The 23,127-nt window shown below is 37.9% G+C and overlaps 1 protein-coding gene across 3 annotated transcripts in view; it reads right to left on the bottom strand.

Annotated features, from left to right (window-relative positions):
* GUCY1A2 (guanylate cyclase 1 soluble subunit alpha 2) overlaps positions 1-23,127 on the bottom strand; it is a 586,113-nt gene that overhangs the window by 401,109 nt on the left and 161,877 nt on the right. The window lies entirely within an intron of this gene.

Genomic DNA, 23,127 nt, shown 5'->3' with positions numbered 1-23,127 from the left:
AAGAAGTAACAGCTAGAACTGGACATGGAACAATGGGCTGGTTCCAAATTGGGAAAGGAGTATGTTAAGGCTGTATATTGTCACCCTGCTTATTTAACTTATATGCAGAGTATATCATGCAAAACGCCAGTATGGATGAAGCACAAGCTGGAATCAAGATTGCCAGGAGACATATCAATAACCTCAAAAACACAGATAACATCACCCTTATGGCAGAAAGTGAAGAATTAAAAAGCCTCTTGATGAAGGTGAAAGAGGAGAGTGAAAAAGTTGGCTTAAAACTCAACATTCAAAAAACGAATATCATGGCATCAGGTCCCATCACTTCATGGCAAATAGATGGTGAAACAATGGAAACAGTGACAGTCTTTATTTTCTTGGGCTCAAAAATCACTGCAGATGGTGACTGCAGCCATGAAATTAAAAGACGCTTGTTCCTTGGAAGAAAAGCCATGACCAACCTAGACAGCATATTCAAAGGCAGAGACATTATTTTGCCAACAAAGATCCATCTAGTCAAAGCTATGGTTTTTCCAGTAGTCATGTATGGACGTAAGGGTTGGACTATAAAGAAAGCTGACAGCTGAAGAAGTAATGGTTTTGAACTGTGGTGTTGGAGAAGACTCTTGAGAGTTCCTTGGATGGCAAGGAGATCAAACCAGTCAATTTCAAAGGAAATCAGTCCTGAATATTCATTGGAAGGACTGATGCTGAAGCTGAAACTCCAATACTTTGGCTACCTGATGTGAAGAAGTGACTCATTGGAAAGACCCTGATGCTGGGAAAGATTGAAGGCAGGGGGAGAAAGGGACGACAGAGGATGAGATGGCTGGATGGCATCACAGACTCGATGGACATGAGTTTGAGCAAGCTCCGCAAGTTGGTGATAGATGGGAAGACTGGCATGCTGCAGTCCACAGGGTCACAAAGAGTCAGACACGACTGAGCAACTGAACTGAATTGATCATAAAGTTAAGATCAGACCTGGTGGAAAAGCATGATAGGCAAGGAATTGGAAGTTTGGGCTCCATCATACTACATTTGAAAGAAATCTCTTATCTCACTTCAACTACCTACCATTACAGGTAACAGAAATAGGGAAAGAGAACTCCAAAACACTTATAAAAATCATCCATAATACATAATCATAGCTCCCCACATGGAAAATAAAACATATGAGAATTTTAACTGAACAGGCTCATTAAAAAAACAAAGATTAACATTTTATTTTTGAAAGATGAGACTGAAGTGAGATAGTAAGGTGGATACATCATATACAACAAGCCTCAATTTGAGTAACATCTTTATTCTGACTCAGAAAATTCTATTCACCAAATTAAATAAATGGTGATAGAAATGCTGTCAAAAACACTTAAAATTGACTGAACATCTAAACTCAAGGTTAAAAAGAATGACAACTCATCTAGCATAGAACATAGGGTATTTGAATTTAATCTTACTTAAAACTTTCATTAATTTTCAGAATAATTAAGTAACAAATTAATAAAATGTATAGTCCAGTCAAAGTTAGAGATCTGTAGTAAGGAATAATAAGAACACAGAATGTAAGGGATCAAAAAAAAAAAAAAAAAAGTAGACCTAAGTAAAAATTTAATGAATAAAAGGCATAAAATAAAAAGGGGGAAAAAAGGGGAAGAAAAGGCAGTATGTTCATTTGAACTAAAATATTCAGAAGGAATGAACACAAAGATGTTAAATTTAAAAAGTAAATATGCCAAATCAATGTGACTTTTTTCCATCAGATGGTAATAAAAATGAACTATGAGTCTGCCATAGGAAGTGGTATGGGCCCACAACCATCTTTCTCCATACTAAGAAAAGAATAGATTTCTTTCTAACTCAGAGAAAAACCAAAAATTGTTCTTTCATAATAGAAGCAGTAAAGAGGTCAATAAGGAATGCAGCACTCTCTTACATCACAGCCTCACAGACTTCCTACCTTCTCCACATGCCCACACAAAAAGCCTGACTTAACTCTGCTTCTACTTCTTCTAAGTTACAGATCATTTTTTTCTAGGTTAGGAATTTTCCAATATTAAATGGAAGTGATACTATTTCCTGAGAAAAGAGCAACAGGAGATTGTTTAAGAGGCTTGCAAAACCTGCTTATGAGAATGAAATGAGTAAAAGAAGTTTCCCTTAAGTGTGTCTCACTCACTAGCCACTGATAGTGTTGAAAAGAATTCAAACTGCAGCAATCTGAGGATGAGGGGAGCATAAGCATAATCATAAAGACTTTGTGAATATCTTATATTTTTAACATCTTCAATAAATAGTATTACAAGTTATATCACTTTGAAGTTCCACCTAAATTCCTCAGTAATCATTTTCCACTATATAAGAGTGGCCTACTCCATTCCCAGGGCTTATTTTTACCAAATCAGAGGGAAATATTCTGCCTATTAGCACTATGGATAATTTCTGGTATGACTTTTAATCATACTATGATTTTTAATAATTTTAAAACAGTTTCTAAATTCATTCATATAATCTTAGAAAAGCACTCATATTAAAAAGAGAAAAACAAAATTCTCATCTATAGTTCGTATATGTTTAAATTATAAGGAGATAGTGGGTGCACTTGTAGTAGAATGACTAAATTAAGAAAGAAATCTGACAATACCAGTTTCTGAAGAGGATAAGGAGCCAACTGATACCATCATTTTGGAAGACACTTCAGTACTTTCTTACACAGCTAAACAAAGCACAACAGTCACCTTATTAGGTACTTACCTAACTGATTCAAAAATATGTCTACATAAAACATGCAGGTGAATGTTGATAGCAAGCTTATCCATAATCACCAAAAATGGAGGCAACCAGCTGTCTTTCAACCAGTGAATGGATAAGTAAACTGTAGTATATTATTATGATGATATACTATTCAGAGAGAAAAAAAGGAACGCACTATCAAGCCACACAAAGGCATGTATTAATCCTAAACACACACTGCTAAGCAAAAAAAAAAAAAAAAAGAAAAGAATGTGAAAAGGCTACATGGTATTTGATTCCATTTACATAACATTCTGGAAAAAGCAAAGCTATAGAATGGTAAAATGACGGAGGCAGAAAATATACAAGATGAGTTTGGAGCATCTTATAATACAAGATTGGAAGTCCTCAGAACACACACACACACACACACAAAATAATGATGGACATATGTCAAAGTACCACAGCAGGCAAATGAAAGCAAGCTGACTAGTATTCTTTAAAACCATCAACATCATCAAAAACAAGGAAAGTCTGAAAAACTGTCACAGCCAAGAGGAGACTAAGGAGACCTAACAACTAAACGTAGTATATCCTGAGTGGGATGCTGGAAAAGAAAAAAAAAATATGGGTAACAACTAAGGACATCTAAATAAAGCATGAAATTTAGCTAATAGTAATGTATCAATACTGGTTCATTAACAGGGACCAAAGCACTACATTCATGTAAGATCTCAATAATAGTGGAAATTGGTGCCAAATGTATGAGAACTTTGTATACTATTGTCATACCTGTCCTGTAAATTTGAATCTGTACTAAAATTAAAAATATTATAATTTTTAAAAACATAAAGGGAAAAGAAAAGTAAAAATTTATTTACAAAAAATATTCAGAAAAGAGCAAGAGATGGTCTGAAGAATTAAGGATGTGTGTGGTTGACCTCCCACACAAAGAAGAGGTCCAGGACAGAAAGCTGCTAGTGATAGGGAAATAATGCATTAGAGATAAAGAAGAGTACAAAATAAACAAATAAAAAAGAAAGATGACTGTCACATTTTTCCAGTAAGGAATGAAAGCTTAGTATGGGAAATTTAGAAGGATAAATGGGAAAAATTTCATCAAAAGATTCAGAAGAAAATGCTCCCAAGAGAAAAAAAAAAAAAAATTGTCTAAGGGAGTAAAGAAAGCTATTTACATTTCATCTCAATAATTTATATCTTCTAAAACTGGCCTGTATAATTTAAGGATCAATTTTTATTAAAATGTCCTATAATTTTACACATATTGGAGGAAGTGTTCACATTCAGTGGTCTCATTCTTTTTCAGGCCTACCTACTACGTCTCATTTCAGAAAAAAGTATGCAAGCAGAGAGCAGAAAACAGAAGTTATTGCTCATATACAGAGAATCACTACTCAAATTTCTATTAATAATTATTAATTGAGGGTGGCGGTCTTGGACAGGTCAAGAGGGTCAGAAGTGGAGGGGTTTCTGAAGAGTCCTGGAGGTATGATGGATTAAAGATATGAGAGGGAGGCATCAGTGGCAGGATACGGTCTGGGAAGAGATCAAGCCCTGAGCCTTTGGAGTGGGAGCACTGAATCCAAAACACTACACTACCAGAGAACTAACCCTAGGGAGTATCAAACAGTGAGAACTCACACAAAAGAAACCACTTGCATACAAGACCTGGCATCACCCAACCACCAGCAGCACCCTGTGCAGGACGCCTCATCTAAACAACAAACAAAACAAAAATACAAACCCAATCATCAGCAGACAGGATTACCACCTCATTCAGCCTTACTCATCAGAGGAAAAACAAACAAACAAACAAACAAAACCCTAAAATCTCACCTTATATGAAGCTTACAGAAACCACTGGACCAACATTAGGAGGGCAGAAACAAAAAGGAAGAAAAAATTTCAACCTTGAAGCCTGGGAAAAGGAGACCTCAAACACAGTAAGTTTAAAAAAAAATAATGAAAAGGCAGAGAAATATTACACAAATGAAGGAACAAACTAGAAACACAGAAGGAACCTTCCTCAACATAGTAAAAGCCATATATAATAAGCCTACAGCAAACATTATTCTCAATGGTGAAAACCTATAAGCACGCCCCCTAAGATAAGGCACAAGACAAGGGTGTACACTTTCACCATTATTATTCAACATAGTTCTGAAAGTCCTAGCTACAGCAATCAGAGATGAAAAAGAAATAAAAGGGATCCAGATCAGAAAAGAAGTAAAGCCCTCACTGTTTGCAGATGACATGATACTGTACAAAGAAAACCCTAAAGATAGTATCAGAAAATTACTAGAACTAAACAGTGAATTTAGCAAAGTTGCAGGATACAATATCAAGACAGAGAAATCACTTGCATTTCTATATACTAACAATGAAATATCAGAAACAGAAATTAAGGAATCAATCCCATTCACCATTGCAACAAAAAGAATTAAATATCTAGGAATAAACTTACCTAAGGAGACAAATGATGCTGTGAAAGTGCTGCACTCAATATGCCAGCAAATTTGGAAAACTCAGCAGTGGCCACAGGACTGGAAAAGGTCAGTTTTCATTCCAATCCCAAAGAATGGCAATGCCAAAGAATGCTCAAACTATCGCACAATTGCACTCATCTCACACGCTAATAAAGTAATGCTCAAAATTCTCCAAGCCAGGCTTCAGCAATACGTGAACCGTGAACTTCCTGATGTTCAAGCTGGTTTTAGAAAAGGCAGAGGAACCAGAGATCAAATTGCCAACATCCGCTGGATCATGGAAAAGGCAAGAGAATTCCAGAAAAACATCTATTTCTGCTTTATTGACTATGCCAAAGCCTTTGACTGAGTGGATCACAATCAACTGTGGGAAATTCTGAAAGAGATGGGAATACCAGATCACTTGATCTGCCTCTTGAGAAATGTGTATGCAGGTCAGGAAGCAACAGTTGGAACTGGACATGGAAAAACAGACTGGTTCCAAATAGGAAAAGGAGTATGTCAAGGCTGTATATTGCCAACTGCTTATTTAACTTATATGCAGAGTACATCATGAGAAACGTTGGACTGGAAGAAACACAAGCTGGAATCAAGATTGCTGGGAGAAATACCAATAACCTCAGATATGCATATGACACCACCCTTATGGCAGAAAGTGAAGAGGAACTCAAAAGCCTCTTGATGAAAGTGAAAGTGGAGAGTGAAAAAGTTGGCTTAAAGCTCAACATTCAGAAAACGAAGATCATGGCATCCGGTCCCATCACTTCATGGGAAATAGATGGGGAAACAGTGGAAACAGTGTCAGACTTTATTTTGGGGGGCTCCAAAATCACTGCAGGTGGTGACTACAGCCATGAAATTAAAAGACGCTTACTCCTTAGAAGGAAAGTTATGATGAACCTAGATAGCATATTGAAAAGCAGAGACATTATTTTGCCAACAAAGGTCTGTCTAGTCAAGGCTATGGTTTTTCCTGTGGTCATGTATGGATGTGAGAGTTGGACTGTGAAGAAAGCTGAGTGCCGAAGAATTGATGCTTTTGAACTGTGGTGTTGGAGAAGACTCTTGAGAGTCCCTTGGACTGCAAGGAGATCCAACCAGTCCATTCTGAAGGAGATCAGCCCTGGGATTTCTTTGGAAGGAATGATGTTAAAGCTGAAACTCCAATACTTTGGCCACCTCATGCAAAGAGTTGACTCATTGGAAAAGACTCTGATGCTGGGAGGGATTGAGGGCAGGAGGAGAAGGGGACGACAAAGGATGAGATGGCTGGATGGCATTACTGACTTGATGGACGTGAGTCTGAGTGAACTCCGGGAGTTGTTGATGGACAGGGAGGCCTGGCACGCTGCGATTCATGGTATTGCAAAGAATCAGACACTACTGAGTGACTGAACTGAACTGAAGGAGACAAAAGAACTGTGCACAGAAAATTATAAGACACTGATGAAAGAAATCATGGATGATATAAATAGATGAAGAGATAGTCCACGTTTCTGGGTAGGAAGAATCAATATTACATAAATGACTATGGCTGCTATCCAAAAGTCTACAAGCAATAAATGCTGGAGAGGGTGTGGAGAAAAGGGAACTCTCTTACACTGTTGGTAGGAATGCAAACTAGTACAGCCACTATGGAGAACAGTGTGGAGATTCTTTAAAAAGCTGGAAATAGAGCTGCCATATGACCTAGCAATCCCACTACTGGGAATATACACCAAGGAAAGCAGAATTCAAAGAGACATGTGTACCCCAATGTTCATCACAGCACTGTTTATAATAGCCAGGACATGGAAGCAACCTAGATGTCCATCAGCAGACGAATGGATAAGAAAGCTGTGGTACATATACACAATGGAATATTACTCAGCCATTAAAAAGAATACATTTGAAACAGTTCTAATGAGGTGGATGAAACTGGAGCCTATTATACAGAATGAAGTGAGCCAGAAAGAAAAACACCAATACAGTATACTAACGCATATATATGGAATTTAGAAAGATGGTAATGATAACCCTGTATGCAAAACAGCAAAAGAGACACAGATGTATAGAACAGTCTTTGGACTCTGTGGGAGAGGGTGAGGGTGGGATGATTTGAGAGAATGGCATTGAAACATGTATATTATCGTATGTAAAATGAATCGCCAGTCTAGGTTCAATGCATGATACAGGATGCTTGGGGCTGGTGCACTGGGATGATCCATAGGGATGGGATGGGGAAGGAGGTGGGAGGTGGAGTTCAGGATGGGGAACACACGTACACCCATGGCAGATTCATGTCAGTGTATGGCAAAACTACTACAAAATTGTAAAGTAATTAGCCTCCAATTAAAATAAATAAATTTATATTATATAAATTTTTTTAAATGACTATACTACTAAACAAAATCTACAGATTCAATGCGATCTCTATCAAATTACCAATGACATTTTTCACAGAACAGAACAAAAAATTTCACAATTTATATGGAAACACAAAACACCCCAAGTAGCTAAAGCAGTCTGGAGAAAGAAGAATGGAGCTGGAGGAATCAACCTTCCTGACTTCAGATTATACTACAAAGCTACAGTCATTAAGACAGTATGGTACTGGCATAAAAACAGACATATAGACCAATGGAACAAGATAGAAAGTCCAGAAATAAACCCATGCACCTTTAGGTGCCTTATTTGTGACAAAGGAGGCAAGAATATACAGTGGGGCAAAGACAGCCTCTTCAGGTAATGGTGCTGGAAAAACTGGACAGCTGCATGTTACAGAATGAAATTAGAACACCTCCTAACACCATACACAAAGGTAAACTCAAAATGGTTTAAAGACCTAAATGTAAGACCAGAAACTATAAATCTCTCAGAGGAAAACATAGGCAGAACACTTGACATAAATCAAAGTAAGATCCTCTATGACCCACCTCCTAGAGTAACAGAAATAAAAGCCAAAGTAAACAAGTGGAACCTGATTAAACTTAAAAGCTTTTGCACAGCAAAGGAAACTATAAGCAAGGTGAAAAGACAACCCTCAGAATGGGAGAAAATAATAGCAAATGAAACAACTAACAAAGGATTAATGCCCAAAATATACAAGTAACTCATACAACTATTGCCAGAAAAAACAAAGAACCCAATCAAAAACTGGGGAAAAGATCTAAACAGACATTTCTCTAAAGAAGACTAAAGATGGCTAACAAACACATGAAAAGATGCTCAACATCACTCTTTATTAGAGAAATACAAATCAAAACTACAATGACATATCACTTCACACCAGTCAGAATGGCCCTCATCAAAAAGTCTACAAACAATAAATGCTGGAAAGGGTGTGGAGAAAAGGGAACACTCTTGCACTGTTGATGGGAATGTAAATTGATAGAGCCGCTATCAACAACGATATGGAGATTCCTTTAAAAACTAGGAATAAAACCACCATATGACCAACAATCTCACTCCTAGGCATATACCTTTGAAGAAACCAATATTGAAAAATACACATGTATCCCACTGTTCATTGCAGCACTATTTACAATAGCTAGAACATGGAAGCAACCTAGATGTCCATTGACAGATGAATGGATAAAGAAGTTGTGCTTCATATACACAATGGAATATTACTCAGCCATAAAAAGGAATGCATTTGAGTCAGTTCTGATGAGGTGGATGAACCAAGAACCTATTATACACAGTGAAGTAAGTCAGAAAGAGGAAGACAAATATCATTTTGTAACACATATATATGGAATCTAGGAAAATGGTACTGAAGGATTTATTTTCAGGGCAGCAATGGAGAAACAGACATGGAGAATAGATTCATGGACATGGGGAGAGGGGAGGAGAAGGTGAGATGTATGGAAAGAGTAACATGGAAACCTATATTAGCATATGTAAAATAGACAGCCAAAGGGAATTTGCTGTATGGCTCAGGAAACTCAAACAGGGGCTCTGTATCAACCTAGAGGGGTGGGGTGGGGAGGGAGATAGGAGGGAGGTTCAAAAAGGAGGGGATATATGTATACTTATGGCTGATTCATGTTGAGGTTTAACAGAAAACAACAAAATTCTCTAAAGCAATTATCCTTCAATAAAAAAAAAAAGAATTACTATTTGAGATACAGTAAGAACATTACTAAACTTAACCATTAAAAAAAAACAATAGCATTGTAAATATTGCCTTTTGCAACCTTCGAGTTGGGCCAGTTATGTCTAACATTAAATTAAACTACCAAGATCAGCTTGAATTTAAACTTGTGGCTGACAGGACTGGCATAGGGTTTGCTACAGCATAACTATGAATCCACATTTGTGTCATGAGCCAAAGACTGTCACTATTAATTTGTACTGTTATCACATGAACTATGAAAAAATTTTTTTTACTTAGTAATGAACTAAGCAAATGCAAAAACATGACAATTTTCATAATTCAGAGAACTAGAAAATCCATGTAATTAGCATTGGAGGTGTGATGTAAAATGGTCTCAGTCCAATGACCCTTGAAGGCAGCATGAAGCAGGGAAAGGTATGAAATAGACTGACCTAGGTTTAAATTCTGCTTTTCTGGCTTGTCAACATTGACAAAGGAACTTAACAAGTTAATCTCTCAAAATATGTCTCCTTATGTACAAAAGGGAATAATATTTATCTCCTAGTTCTGATACAAACATTATTTTGTGAATATTCAATAATAAGTACAAACACTTTAGCATTTGTTATTTATCAGGTTGCTATAAGTATTTTATATAAATCAACTTACTTAATCTTCCTAACAATTCTTGGAGGTATGTACTTATATTATCCCCATTGTACAAATGAGAAATATTTAGTATGAAAAAATTAAGGAACTTACTCCAGTTCCTTACTGCTACTTACTAGTACTCCAGTTACTCCAGGAACTTACTAGTACTAGTACTCCAGGAACTTACTCCAGTTCCTTACTACTACTTACTACTACTCCACACAACTAGTATGTTCTCATAACTATGTAGTCTGGCTCTAATCTTTGCTCAAAATTACTACATAATAATATCATTATTAAATCAGTTAATAAAACAGTTCCCTTCTAGTCACCTTAACTCTAACTCATCTCATTGAAATACTGACACTATTTACTTCTAATTTACTTTTAATGAAAGAGAAAACTAATCAGTTACCAAGTTACAGTAATAAGAACTATACTGAACTATATTCAACATCCTATGACAAAGCACATAAAAATACATATAAAATAATATAAAAAAGAATCTGAACCATTTTTCTGTACAGCAGTAATTAACACAAGACTGTAAATCAATTATACTTCAATAAAAAATAAATCAAATAAAACAACATTGCCTCCCCTGAAAGAACTATATTGGAAGAATTTGTGTATTGCTATCAATTTTAACTCATCAATAAAAAGATATGTGTTTATTATATCCACTAGCTCTCCAATATGCTAAATGTGTTAATTCTATTCTAATTCACTAAATAACTACATGTTTTAGAGTTATTCTAAGAAAACCTTCAGGTAATCTTAATCCTAAAGTAATGCTAACTCATTACAGTATTATAACCAACTAAAAGGCTGCTAACTGCACAGTCCAAATCATATTAAAACCAAAAAAGTGTATCAAGTTAACATACAAGCAATAAACTATTGTTTATATCAAACAAGTGAAAATAAAAAAAGTTTCATGTCAGCTAGTGATTCTGGAATCAGTGGCACTTTATAGGGAATCAGGTTTCAGAGTATTTCAGAGTCCCTGATACCATAAAAATATTGACACCAAAAGCCATCCTCTGTACCCTCTTCATTAGCATTTTCCCAAGTAATCCCAAGAGAACATTACTCAAATACTGAGTTTAAATGGCACCAAGTTTTAGAGACAATAAATTTCCACTCTAACAGAAAATAGAAATAGAAAAAAAAATTCAATGAATATTCTTTCACAATTCATGTCCTTCATTAATTATTTTGAGAGAAAATGCACTTAGCAAAGGCAGAACAAATCCAAACTTTTACTATTTTAATAAGCTTATTAAATTACCTTAGATCTCTCATTTCTATCTGATGTCTATCCTACTGAGGAATGACTATCCTACTCCATCTACATATCTATATTTTATGGCTCTTGACACTCTACAATGAAACACCCAGAACCCTTATAATAGTATCAAAACCTTTTAAAACTGAGTATCAAAACCTCATTTTGTTGTTGCTGTTGTTTCATCTCCAAGTTGCATACCAATCTTTGTAACCCCGTGGACTGCAGCCCACCAGGCTCCTCTGTCCATGGATTCTTCAAGCAAGAATACTAGAGTGGGTTGCCATTTCCTTCTCTGAAATCCTCACAATCCTCCTTTATTTTAAATTGTACTACACAAAGGGAGCGAAATTATCCTTCTCCCTTAAGTCTCCCTATTCAATTTTGTCTTCCTTTCCTCAACATTACCCAAATCCAAGATATAGGATCAGGTGGCAACATTTCAGCATAAAGTACGGTACAGATCCTTTAATGCTTCATCACAGACACTTCATTATACCAATCAACTGTTAAAATTTTCAAGAAAATACTCAGTGCTGTACCTCATAATGCTATAAACACATTTTATACTTAATTTGAGCTAAAAAACGCACATCATGGCTGGAAAGGTTTACATTTTTCAGACAACTAAAATTAGAAGATCAGGGAGAGACAGGATGGCAAAGGAGTAGGTGGATGTGGAGTACATCTCCTTCCACAGTGCACCAGGAATACACCTTAAGATGCAGAAGATCTCTCAAAACAACACTGAGAGTGGGCAGGAGTCCCTGAACATACGTAAGGAATATACAGATCAATGCAAAACTTGGTAGGACTAAGGAAGGAAGGGAAAAAGAGGAGAGTGAGCAGGACTGGACCTGCACCCCGAGGTGAGGGATCTGAAGCAGGGGTCAGATCCCCGCATTGGGGCAACTGTTTGGGACAGAGGAGAAGCATTTGAGACTGTTGGAAAGTAAAGCAGCTGATCTGTGACAGTCAGAATGGAGAACCACAAAGACTATCCCTGGTGCAGCCCTACATACTCTGGACAGGAACATAAGTCCCCTGGACTGCACAGTGACTAGGAGCTGGACTATATGGATTGGAGAGCAATCCCAGGGTGAAGTCTACTGTTGACTGTGGAAAGATGGCCCAAAGGGACATGAGGGAGAAGACTGCACTGGGGAATGCCTTTGGAGGAAAACTGAGCAGCCCTGGGGGCAAGGTGATACTGCTGACTCACACAAGGGGGCGGAGCCATCACTGTAGCCTCTCTCTCCCCACGTAACTCCAGAACTGGCAGCTGACTAAGAGAGAAAGACATCAGAGAGGGTAGCCTTTTAAATGCCTGATGCACCAAGCAATAGAGAAGGACTCCCACCAGAGAGGTCATTTGAACACCAGCTGCCAGAAGCTAGAAAAAGGCTCTAATAGTCCCATACCTTCTGCACCTGAGGCGGCCAGCATACCTGCACACTTGATGCCACCAGAGTCTGTCCTGCAATCCAAGGGCAATACAACTCCACACTCAGTCTTCAGTGGGGCAGAGCTGCCAGAGGCTAGAAAAAATCCTAATAACACAGTATCTCCTATACCAATGGCCACCGGCTCCCCTGCGTACCTGGCACTGTGAGGGTGCCCATGATCCAAGCAGCTGTGCCACCTCCATGCTCAATCCCACTGAGACAAAGCTGTCAGAGGCTAGAAAAAACCCTAAGAGTACCATATCTCATGCTCCCTTGGCCACTGGCTCCCCTGCATACGTGGTGCTGCCAGAGTCTCTGTGATCCAAGCAGCTGCTCCACCTCCACACCCAGCCCTCACCAGGGCAGACCCAAGTCCTCCAGGGAAGCCTCAGGAGCAAACTCGTGTGGATGACCCACATGCAGAGGTGGGGATAAAACCACAACTGAAACCCAGGGGCAGTGTGGCTGAGGAGGAGGGCTGAAAATCTTCCCCAAACCTGTACAAGATGCAGATTAAATCCACATGATTAATTTAGGCAGAGTGTCTATGGGATATATAAAAGAACAATGAGAGTTGCCACAAAAGAAAACACACTAACTCTGGCAGCTGTGGACACTGGAGGCAAAAATATGCAAGAGTAGGGCCAGATTAGAGTCTAAGCTGTCCCCAAAATAGGTCAAGAGACTAGGCCCATACTGGAGGACATCCTAAGAAGGTGAAGGTGGACTGTGACTCAGGGTGAGGTAGAGGACACTGACAGCTCAGATACGAGAAAAACATTTATTATTATGTTTATATTTTGATTTGTTCTGAATTTTTTTCCCTCTGATGCTGTGCTTGTTGATTTTATTACTACTATGAACTCTATTTAAGCTTTTGAAAGTTTTTTAATTACACTTTTTATGTCCTTATATATTTTTATTGCTGTGTTGTCTTTTTAAGGTCCTGTTGGTGGGGATGGAGGGCAGTTCTGTCTTTTTAAAACTTTTTGTTTGGTTGGTTTTGGTTTTTTGTTTTTCTTATTGCTCTTTTCTTGCTGTAGTTATTCTATAACACATATAAATCTTTTATATGTACTTCTATTTAACTTTGTTTTTCTATTTTTTTCTATTCTTGATTTTCTCTTTTTTTCCCACCATGTTTGTATTTTGTTTTCTCTGCTTTATTCCCTAGCTGGCACTCTGCATTAGTTTCATTTTCTGGTTTATGCTTTAGTTAGTTTTGTCTTTAATTGGGCAATATCATTTTTGGTTTCCTTTGCTCACCGGGTCACTGTCTTGTACGTTCTTTTCTTTGAACTGCTTTGGTTTTGCTCGTGTATGTGTACGGGTATGTGTTTATGCTCCTTGGTTTTGTTCCTATTTGTCTGATTTTGTGTTTACTATTTGTCCTGGTTTGCTTTTGTTTCTTGTTTTGTTTTGTGATTTTGTATGTTTGTTTTAATCCCCGTTAATGCCATAACAAATGGCTTTTGTAATAATAATACATGTTTTTCTCTTATCTCAGCTGTCAGCGTCCTTTCCCTCACTATGAGTCACAGCCCCCCTCTGCCTCCCTAGGATGTCCTTCCAATACTGGCCTGTCTCTTGACCTATTGTAGAGACAGCTCAGACTCTAATCTGGCCCTACTTCTGCATGTTTTTGCCTCCAATGTCCACAGCTGCCAGAGGTAGTGTGTTTTCTTTTGTGGAAACTCTCATTGTCCTTTTATATATTCCATAGACACAGAGTCTGCCTAATTAATCATGTGGATTTAATCTGCATCTTGTACAGCTATTGGGAAGATATCAGATATCAGGCCTAAGCCTTTGGAGTAGGAGCGCTTAGTCCAGGACACTAGACTGTCAGAGAACTCTTGACCCCAGGGAGTATTAATTAGTGAGAACTACCACAAAGGCCTCCACGTGTATCCAAGACCGAGAATCACTCCCCTGCTGGCAACACCCAGTGCAGGACCCTTCACCCAAACAACAAACACAGAAACACAAAGCCAATCATCCTCAGAAAGGCTTCCCAAAGACATCAAAACATAGCACTCACACACCCCTGCCCATCAGAGGGGGAAAAAAAACCCCTCAGCTTCTCCCACCAGAACACAGGCACAAGACCCTCCCAACACGAAATCTACATGAACCACTGGACGAACCTCGCCCACTGAAGGCAGAAACCAAAGGTTATAAGGAATGTGACCCTAAAGACTGGAAAAAGGAGACCTCAAACACAGTAACCTAAAAAAATGAAAAGAAAGAGAAATATTTTGCAGAAGAAAGAACAAGGTAAAAACTCACAAGACCAAACAAATGAAGAGGAAAAAGGTAAACTATCTGATAAAGAATTCAGAGTAAAGATAGCAAAGATGACCCAAAACTTTGAAAACAGAATGGAGAAAATGCAAGAATCAACATATTTAACAAGAAAAGAAATCAAGAATAAACAGGTGAACAACACAATTACTAAAATTAAACATACTCTAGAAGGAATCAATACCAGAATAACTGAGGCAGAACAATGAAAAAGTGAGCTGGAAGACAAAATGGTGGATAGAACTGCTGAAGAGCAAAATAAATGAAAGAAAATGAAAAGAAGATAGTCTCAGAAACCTCTGGAACAATGTTAAATTGAATCACATTCAAATTATAGGGGTCCCAGGAAAAGAAGAGAAAACGAAAGGGTATGAACAAATTCTTGAAGAGATTATAGTCAAAAACTTCCCTAACATGGAAAAGGAAATAGTCAATCAAATCCAAGAGGCACAAAGAGTCCCATATAGGATAAACCCAAAAAGAAACACTCCAAGGCACATACTAATCAAACTAAGATTAAACAAAAAGAAAGCACACTAAAAGAAGCATGAGAAAAGCAACAAACAAGGGAAACTCCATGTGATTAACAGCCGATCTTTCAGCAGAAACTCTGAAGGCCAGAAGGGAATAGCAGGATATATTTAAAGTACCGAAAAGGAAAAATCTGCATCCAAGATTACTCTAACTGGCAAGGATCTCATTCAAAATTGGTGGAGAAAACAAAAGCTTTACAGACAAGCAAAAGTTAAAAGAATTTAGCACCACCAAACCAGCTTTACAACAAATGTTAAAGGGAATTCTATAGGCAAGAAACACAAGAGAAGGAAAAGATCTACAAAAATAAACCCCAAACTATTAAGAACATGCCAACAGAAGCATATGTATCTATAATTTCTTAAAATGTAAACTGATTAATTTAGTCACCCAGAGCCAGACATTCTGAAGTGTGAACTCAAACAGGCCTTAAGAAGCACTGCTATTAATAAAGCTAGTGGCTGCGATGAAATCCCAGCAAAACTATTCAAATCCCTAAAAGATCATGCCATCAAAGTTTTGCAATCATTATGTCAGCAAATCTGGAAGACTCAGCAGTGGCCACAGGATTGAAAGAGATCAATCCTCATCCCAGTTCCCAAGAAGGATAGTACCAAAGAATGTGCTAACCATCGGACAACTGCACTCATCTCCCATGCTAGTTAAGGTCATGATTAAAATCTTGCATGCTAGGCTTCAGCATTATGTAAACCAAGAATTTCCAGATGTCCAAGCTGGTTTAGAAAAGGAAGAGGAACTAGAGATCAAATTGCCAACATTTGCTGGATTATAGAGAAAGCAAGGGAATTTCAGAAAAACATCTATCTCTGTTGCATCGACTACAGTAAAGCCTTTGTGTGGATCATGACAAACTGTGGAAAGATCTTAGAGAGACAGAAATACCAGACCATCTTACTTGTCTTCTGAGAGATCTGTATGTGGGTCAAGAACCAACAGTCAGAACCCTGTATGGAACAACTGACTGGTTCAGGATTGAGAAAAGAGTACGACAGAGCTGTCTTCTGTCACCCTGTTTGTTTAACCTATACACTGACCACATAACCAGAAATGCTGGGCTGGATGAGTTACAAGCTGGAATCAAGATAGGTGGAAGAAACATCAACAACCTCAGATAAGTGGATGATACTGCTGTAATGGCAGAAAGTGAAGAGGAACTAAAAAGCCTCTTGATGAGGGTGAAAGAGGAGACTGAAAGAGCCGGCTTAAAACTAAATATTAAAAAAAACTAAGATCATGGCATATAGTCCCATTCCTGCATGGCAAACAGAAGGGGAAAGGTGGAAGTAGTGTCCGATTTCCTCTTCTTGGGCTCCAAAATCACTGTGGACAGTGACTGCAGCCATGAAATTAGAAGATGACTGCTTCTTGGAAGGAAAGTGATGACAAACCTAGACAGTGTGTTGAAAAGCAGAGACATTACTCTGCTGACAAAGGTCCATATAGTCAAGGCTATGGTCTTCCCAGTGGTCATAGGTGGTTGTGAGAGCTGGACCATAAAGAAGGCAGAACACCAAAGAAATGATGTCTTCTAACTGTAGTGCTGGAGAAGACTCCTGAAAGTCCCTTGGATAGAATATCAAACCAGTCAATCTTAAGGGAGATCAACCCTGGATATTCGCTGGAAGGACTGATGCTAAAGCTGTAGCTCTGGTATTTTGGTCACCTGATGTAAACAGCTGACTCATTGGAAAAGTCCCTGATGCTGGGAAAGATTGAGGGCAAAAGGAAAAGAGAGCATCAGAGGATTAGATGGCTTGACAGCATCACCAATGCAATGAACATGAACTTGGGCAAACTCCAGGAGATGATGAGGGACAGGGAGGCCTGGCATGCCGCAGTACATGGGGTCACAAAGAGTCAGACATGAATGAACAACAATAACAAAAAACTGATTAAACACTCCAAACAAAAGACACAGATTGGCTGAATTGATATAAAAACAAAACCCATATATATGCTGTCTAAAGAGACTCATTTCAGACCTAGAGACACAAACAGACTGAAGGTGAGAGGATGGAAAGAGATACTCCATGCACATGGAAATCAAAAGAAAGCCAGAGTAGTAATTCTCATATTGGATAAAATAGACCTTAAAATAAAGAATACTATAAGAGATAAGGAAGAACACTACATACTGATCAAGAGATAAACCCAAGAAGATATAACAATTATAAATATTTATGCACTCAATATAGGAGCACCTTGATATATAAGGCAAACACTAACAGCATAAAAGGGGAAATTGACAGTAACACAATAGCAGGGGACTTTAACACCCCACTTGCACCAATGGACAGATCATCAAAACAGAAAATTAATGACATACAAGCCTTAAACATCACACTATAACAGATGAACCTCGCTGATACTTCAGGACATTCCACCCAAATGAAGAATACACTCTTCTCAAATGAAAATGGAACATTCTCCAAGATAGACCACTTCTTGGGTCACAAATCAAGCCTCATTAAATTTAAGAAAATTGAAATCATAACAAGCATCTATTCAGATGACAATATTATGAGACTAGATATCAATTACAGGATTAAAAAAACTGCAAAAAAAAAAAACAAAAACACATGGAGATTAAACAATATGCTTCAAAATAATGAACAGGTTACTGAAGAAATAAAAAGGAAAATCAAAAAAATATTAGAAACAAATGACAAAGAAACATGATGATGACTCAAAACCTATGGGATACAAAAAAAAAAAAAAAAGCAGTTCTAAGAGGGAAACTTATAGAAATACAATTTTACCTCAGGAAATAAGAAAAATATCAAACAGAGAACCTAACTTTACACCTAAAACAACTGGGAAAAGAATAAAAAATCCCCAAAGTTAGTAGAAGGAAATAAATCATAAAGATTAGAGCTGAAATAAATGAAAAAGGAATGAAGGAAACAATTAAGATTAATAAAACTAAAAGCTGGCTTTTTAAGACGATATATAAAATTGACAAACCATTAGCCAGACTTATCATGAAAAAAGGGAGAGGAAACAAATCAACAAAATTAGATGAAATAGGTGAGGTTACAACAGAAAATGCAGAAATATAAAGGATCAAAAGAGACTATTACAAGCAACTATATGCCAATAAAATGGACAATCTGGAAGAAATGGACAGCTTCTTAGAAAAGTTCAACCTTCCAAGACTGAACCAGGAAGAAATAGAAACTACGAACAGGCCAATTACAAGCACTGAAGTCAAAACTATAATGAAAAATCTGCCTCCCACAAAAAAAAAAAAAAAAAAGCCCAGATGGCTTCACAGGTGAATTCTATCAAACACTTTGAGAAGAGTTAATGCCCAGGCTTCTGAAACTCTCCTGAGAATTGGAGAGAAAGGAACACTTCCAAACTCATTCTATGAAGACACCATCACCCTGATACCAAAAACAGACAAAGACATCACACCCACACAAAATTACAGGTCAGTATTACTGATGAACAGAAATGCAAAAGTTCTCAACCAAATTCTAGCAAACAGAACTCAACAACACCTTAAAAAGATCTTACACTATTATGAAGTTGGGTTTATCCCAGGGATGCAAGGATTCTTCAATATATGCAAATGAATCACTGTGATACACCATATTAACAAATTAAAAGATAAAAACACATGATCATCTCAATCAGAACTACCAGCTGAGGCAATCAGAGAAGAAAAAGAAATAAAAGGAATCCATATTGGAAAAGAAGAAAACCTCTGTTTACAGACTACATGATACTATATATAGAAAACTGTGAAGATACTGTCAAAAAACTACCAAAGCTAATTTTAGGGCCTCCCTGGTAGCTCAGCTGGTGAAGAATTCACCTGCAATGCAGGAGACCCCAGTTTGATCACTCAATTGGGAAGATCCCCCCCGACTCTAGTATTCTTGGGCTTCTCTGGTGGTTCAAATGGTAAAGAATCTACCTGGAAAGTGGGAGAACTAGGTTCGATCCCTGGATTGGGAAGATCCCCTGGAGAAGGGAAAGGCTACCTACTCCAGTATTCTTGCCTAGAGAATTCCATAGACAGAAGAGCGTGGTAGGCTACAGTCCGTGTGGTCACAAAGAGTCAGACACGACTGAGCAACTTTACTCACTTCACCAATCAGTGAATTTAGTAAAGTCTCAGGATACAAAATCAAAACACAGAAATCACTTGCATTCCTATACACTAACAACAAAAATCAGAAAGAGAAATTAAGGAGTCAATCCTATTTATCATTGTGCAAAAAGAATAAAATATCTAGGAATAAACCTACATAAGGAGACAAAAGCTGTACACAGAAAACTATGACACTGATGAAAGAAATCAAAGATGACATAAACAGATGGAGAGATATTCCATGTTCCTGGGTTGGAAGAAGTAATATTATGAAAATGATGATACTACCCAATGCAACCTATAAATTCAATGCAATCTCTATCAAATTACAAATGGCATTTTTCACAGAACTAGAACAAAACATTTCACGATTTGTATGGAAAAACAAAAGACCATGAATAGCCAAAGCAATCTTGAGAAAGAAGGATGGAAATGGAAGAATCATTCTTTGACTTCAGACTACACTACAAAGCTACAGTCATCAAGACAATATGATACTGGCACAAAAACAGAAATACAGACCAATGAAACAAGATGGAAAAACCCACAGATAAACCCACACACCTATGGGAAACTTATCTTTAACAAAAGAAGCAATAATATACAATGAAGAAAAGATTATCTCAATAAGTGGTGCTGGGAAAAACTGTACAGCTATGTGGTAAAAGAATGAAATTAGAATACTTTTTAACACCAAAGAGAAAAATAAACTCAAAATGGATTAAAGACCTAAATGTAAGACTAGAAACTAAAAAACTCTTAGAGGAAAATATGGGCAAAATACTCTATGATATAAATCACAGCAAGAGCCTCTATGACCCATCTCCTACAGTAATGGAAATAAAAACAAAAATAAATAAGTGGGACCTAATTAAACTTAAAAGCTTTGGCAGAGTCATGGAAACTATAAACAAGGTGAAAAGACAATGGGAGAAAGGCAAAAGACAATAAGAATGGTAGAGAATAATAGCAAATGAAATAACTGACAAAGCATTAATCTCCAAAATATAGAAGTAGTTCATGGTGGGCTGCAGTCAATTGGGTCGTGAAGAGTCAGACACAACTGAGCGACTTCACTTTCACTTTTCACTTTCATGCATTGGAGAAGGAAATGGAGAATCCCAGGGATGGGGGAGCCTGGTGGGCTGCCGTCTATGGGGTCGCACAGAGTTGGATACGACTGAAGTGACTTAGCAGCAGCAGCAGCATACAACTCAATACCAGACAAACAATCCGATCAAAAAGGGCACAGAAGACCTAAACAGACATCTCTCCAAAGAAGATATACAGATGGCTAATAAACATATCAAAAGATGCTCATCATTGTTCATTATTAGAGAAATTTAAATCAAAACTATAATGGTATGGGGAGGGAGGTGGGAGGTGGGTTCAGGATGGGGAACACGTGAACACCCGTGGCGGATTCATGTTGATGTATGGCAAAACCAATACAATATTGTAAAGTAATTAACCTCCAATTAAAATAAATAAATTTATATTTAAAAAAAAAGACTATAATGAGGTATCACCTCACGCCAGTCAAAATGGCCATCATCAAAAAATCTGCAAACAATAAATGCTGGAGAGGGTCTGGAGAGAAGGCAACCCTCCTGCATTGTTAGTGGGAATGTAAATTGGCACAGCCACTATGGAAGACAGTATAGAGATTCCTTTAAAAACTAGGAATAAAACTATCATATGACCCATTAATCCCACTATCAGGCATATACCCTGAGAAAAGCAAAATCAAAAAAGACACATGAACTCCAATGTTCACTGAAGCACTATCTGCAATAGCTAGAACATGGAAGCAACCTAGATGTCCATTGACAGATGAAAGGATATAGAAGCTATAGTATATAAACACAATGGAATATTACTCAGCCATAAAAAGGAATGCATCTGAGTCCATTCTAATGAGGTGGATGAACTTAGAACCTATTATACAGAGTGAACTAAGTCAGAAAAACAAACACGATATATTAATGCATACATATGGAATCCAGGTAGATGCTACTGATGAACCTATTTGCAGGGCAACAATGGAGACACAGTCATGTGGACTTGTGGACAGGGTAAGGGGAAAGGAGAGGTTGGAACAGATGGGGAGAGTAGCATGGAAACAAACACTACCATACGTAAAATAGATACCCAGTGGGAATTTGCTTTACAACTCAGGAACTCAAACTGGGGTCTCTGGCAACCTAGAAAGGTGGCATGCTGTAAGAGGTGGGAGGGAGGTTGAAGAGGGAGAGAACATGTATACCTATGGCTGATTCATGTTTATGAATGGCAGAAACCAAGACAATAATATAAAGTAATTCTCCTTCAATCAAAAACAAACTTAGTGAAAAGCAAATAAAATCATACACCTTGGTATGCAAATTATTTACTAAATAAAGCAATACATTTACGATTTCTAAAAGCCTCCAGTATGGAGGGCATTGTTCACAACTATCTCTCTTTAAATATCCTTTTTACAGAGTTTAAAGTCTCTTTCAGATCAGATCAGTCGCTCAGTCGTGTCCGACTCTTTGCGACCCCATGAATCGCAGGATGCCAGGCCTCCCTGTCCATCACCAACTCCCGGAGTTCACTCAGACTCATGTCCATCGAGTCAGTGATGCCATACAGCCATGTCATCCTCTGTCATCCCCTTCTCCTCCTGCCCCCAATCCCTCCCAGCATCAGAGTCTTTTCCAATGAGTCAACTCTTCGCATGAGGTGGCCAAAGTACTGGTGTCTCAGCTTTAGCATCATTCCTTCCAAAGAAATCCCAGGGCTGATCTCCTTCAGAATGGACTGGTTGGATCTCCTTGCAGTCCAAGGGACTCTCAAGAGTCTTCTCCAACACCACAGTTCAAAAGCAACAATTCTTCGGCACTCAGCCTTCTTCACAGTCCAACTCTCACATCCATACATGACCACAGGAAAAACCATAGCCTTGACTAGACGAACCTTTGTTAGCAAAGTAATGTCTCTGCTTTTCAATATGCTATCTAGGTTGGTCATAACTTTCCTTCCAAGGAGTAAGCGTCTTTTAATTTCATGGCTGCAGTCACCATCTGTAGTGATTTTGGAGCCCAGAAAAATAAAGTCTGACACTGTTTCCACTGTTTCCCCATCCATTTCCCATGAAGTGGTGGGACCGGATGCTATGATCTTCGTTTTCTGAATGTTGAGCTTTAAGCCAACTTTTTCACTCTCCATTTTCACTTTCATCAAGAAGCTTTTTAGTTCCTCTTCACTTTCTGCCATAAGAGTGGTGTCATATGCATATCTGAGGTTATTGATATTTCTCCCGGCAATCTTGATTCCAGCTTGTGTTTCTTCTAGTCCAGTGTTTCTCATGATGTACTCTGCATATAAGTTAAATAAACAGGGTGACAATATACAGCCTTGACGTACTCCTTTTCCTATTTGGAAGCAGTCTGTTGTTCCATGTCCAGTTCTAACTGTTGCTTCCT

Source organism: Bos taurus, chromosome 15, assembly GCF_002263795.3.
Source record: "Bos taurus isolate L1 Dominette 01449 registration number 42190680 breed Hereford chromosome 15, ARS-UCD2.0, whole genome shotgun sequence".
In the NCBI taxonomy this organism is placed as follows: domain Eukaryota; kingdom Metazoa; phylum Chordata; class Mammalia; order Artiodactyla; family Bovidae; genus Bos; species Bos taurus.
Note: the sequence above shows the minus strand (reverse complement) of the source record. Positions and strands in the feature narration are given on the sequence as shown.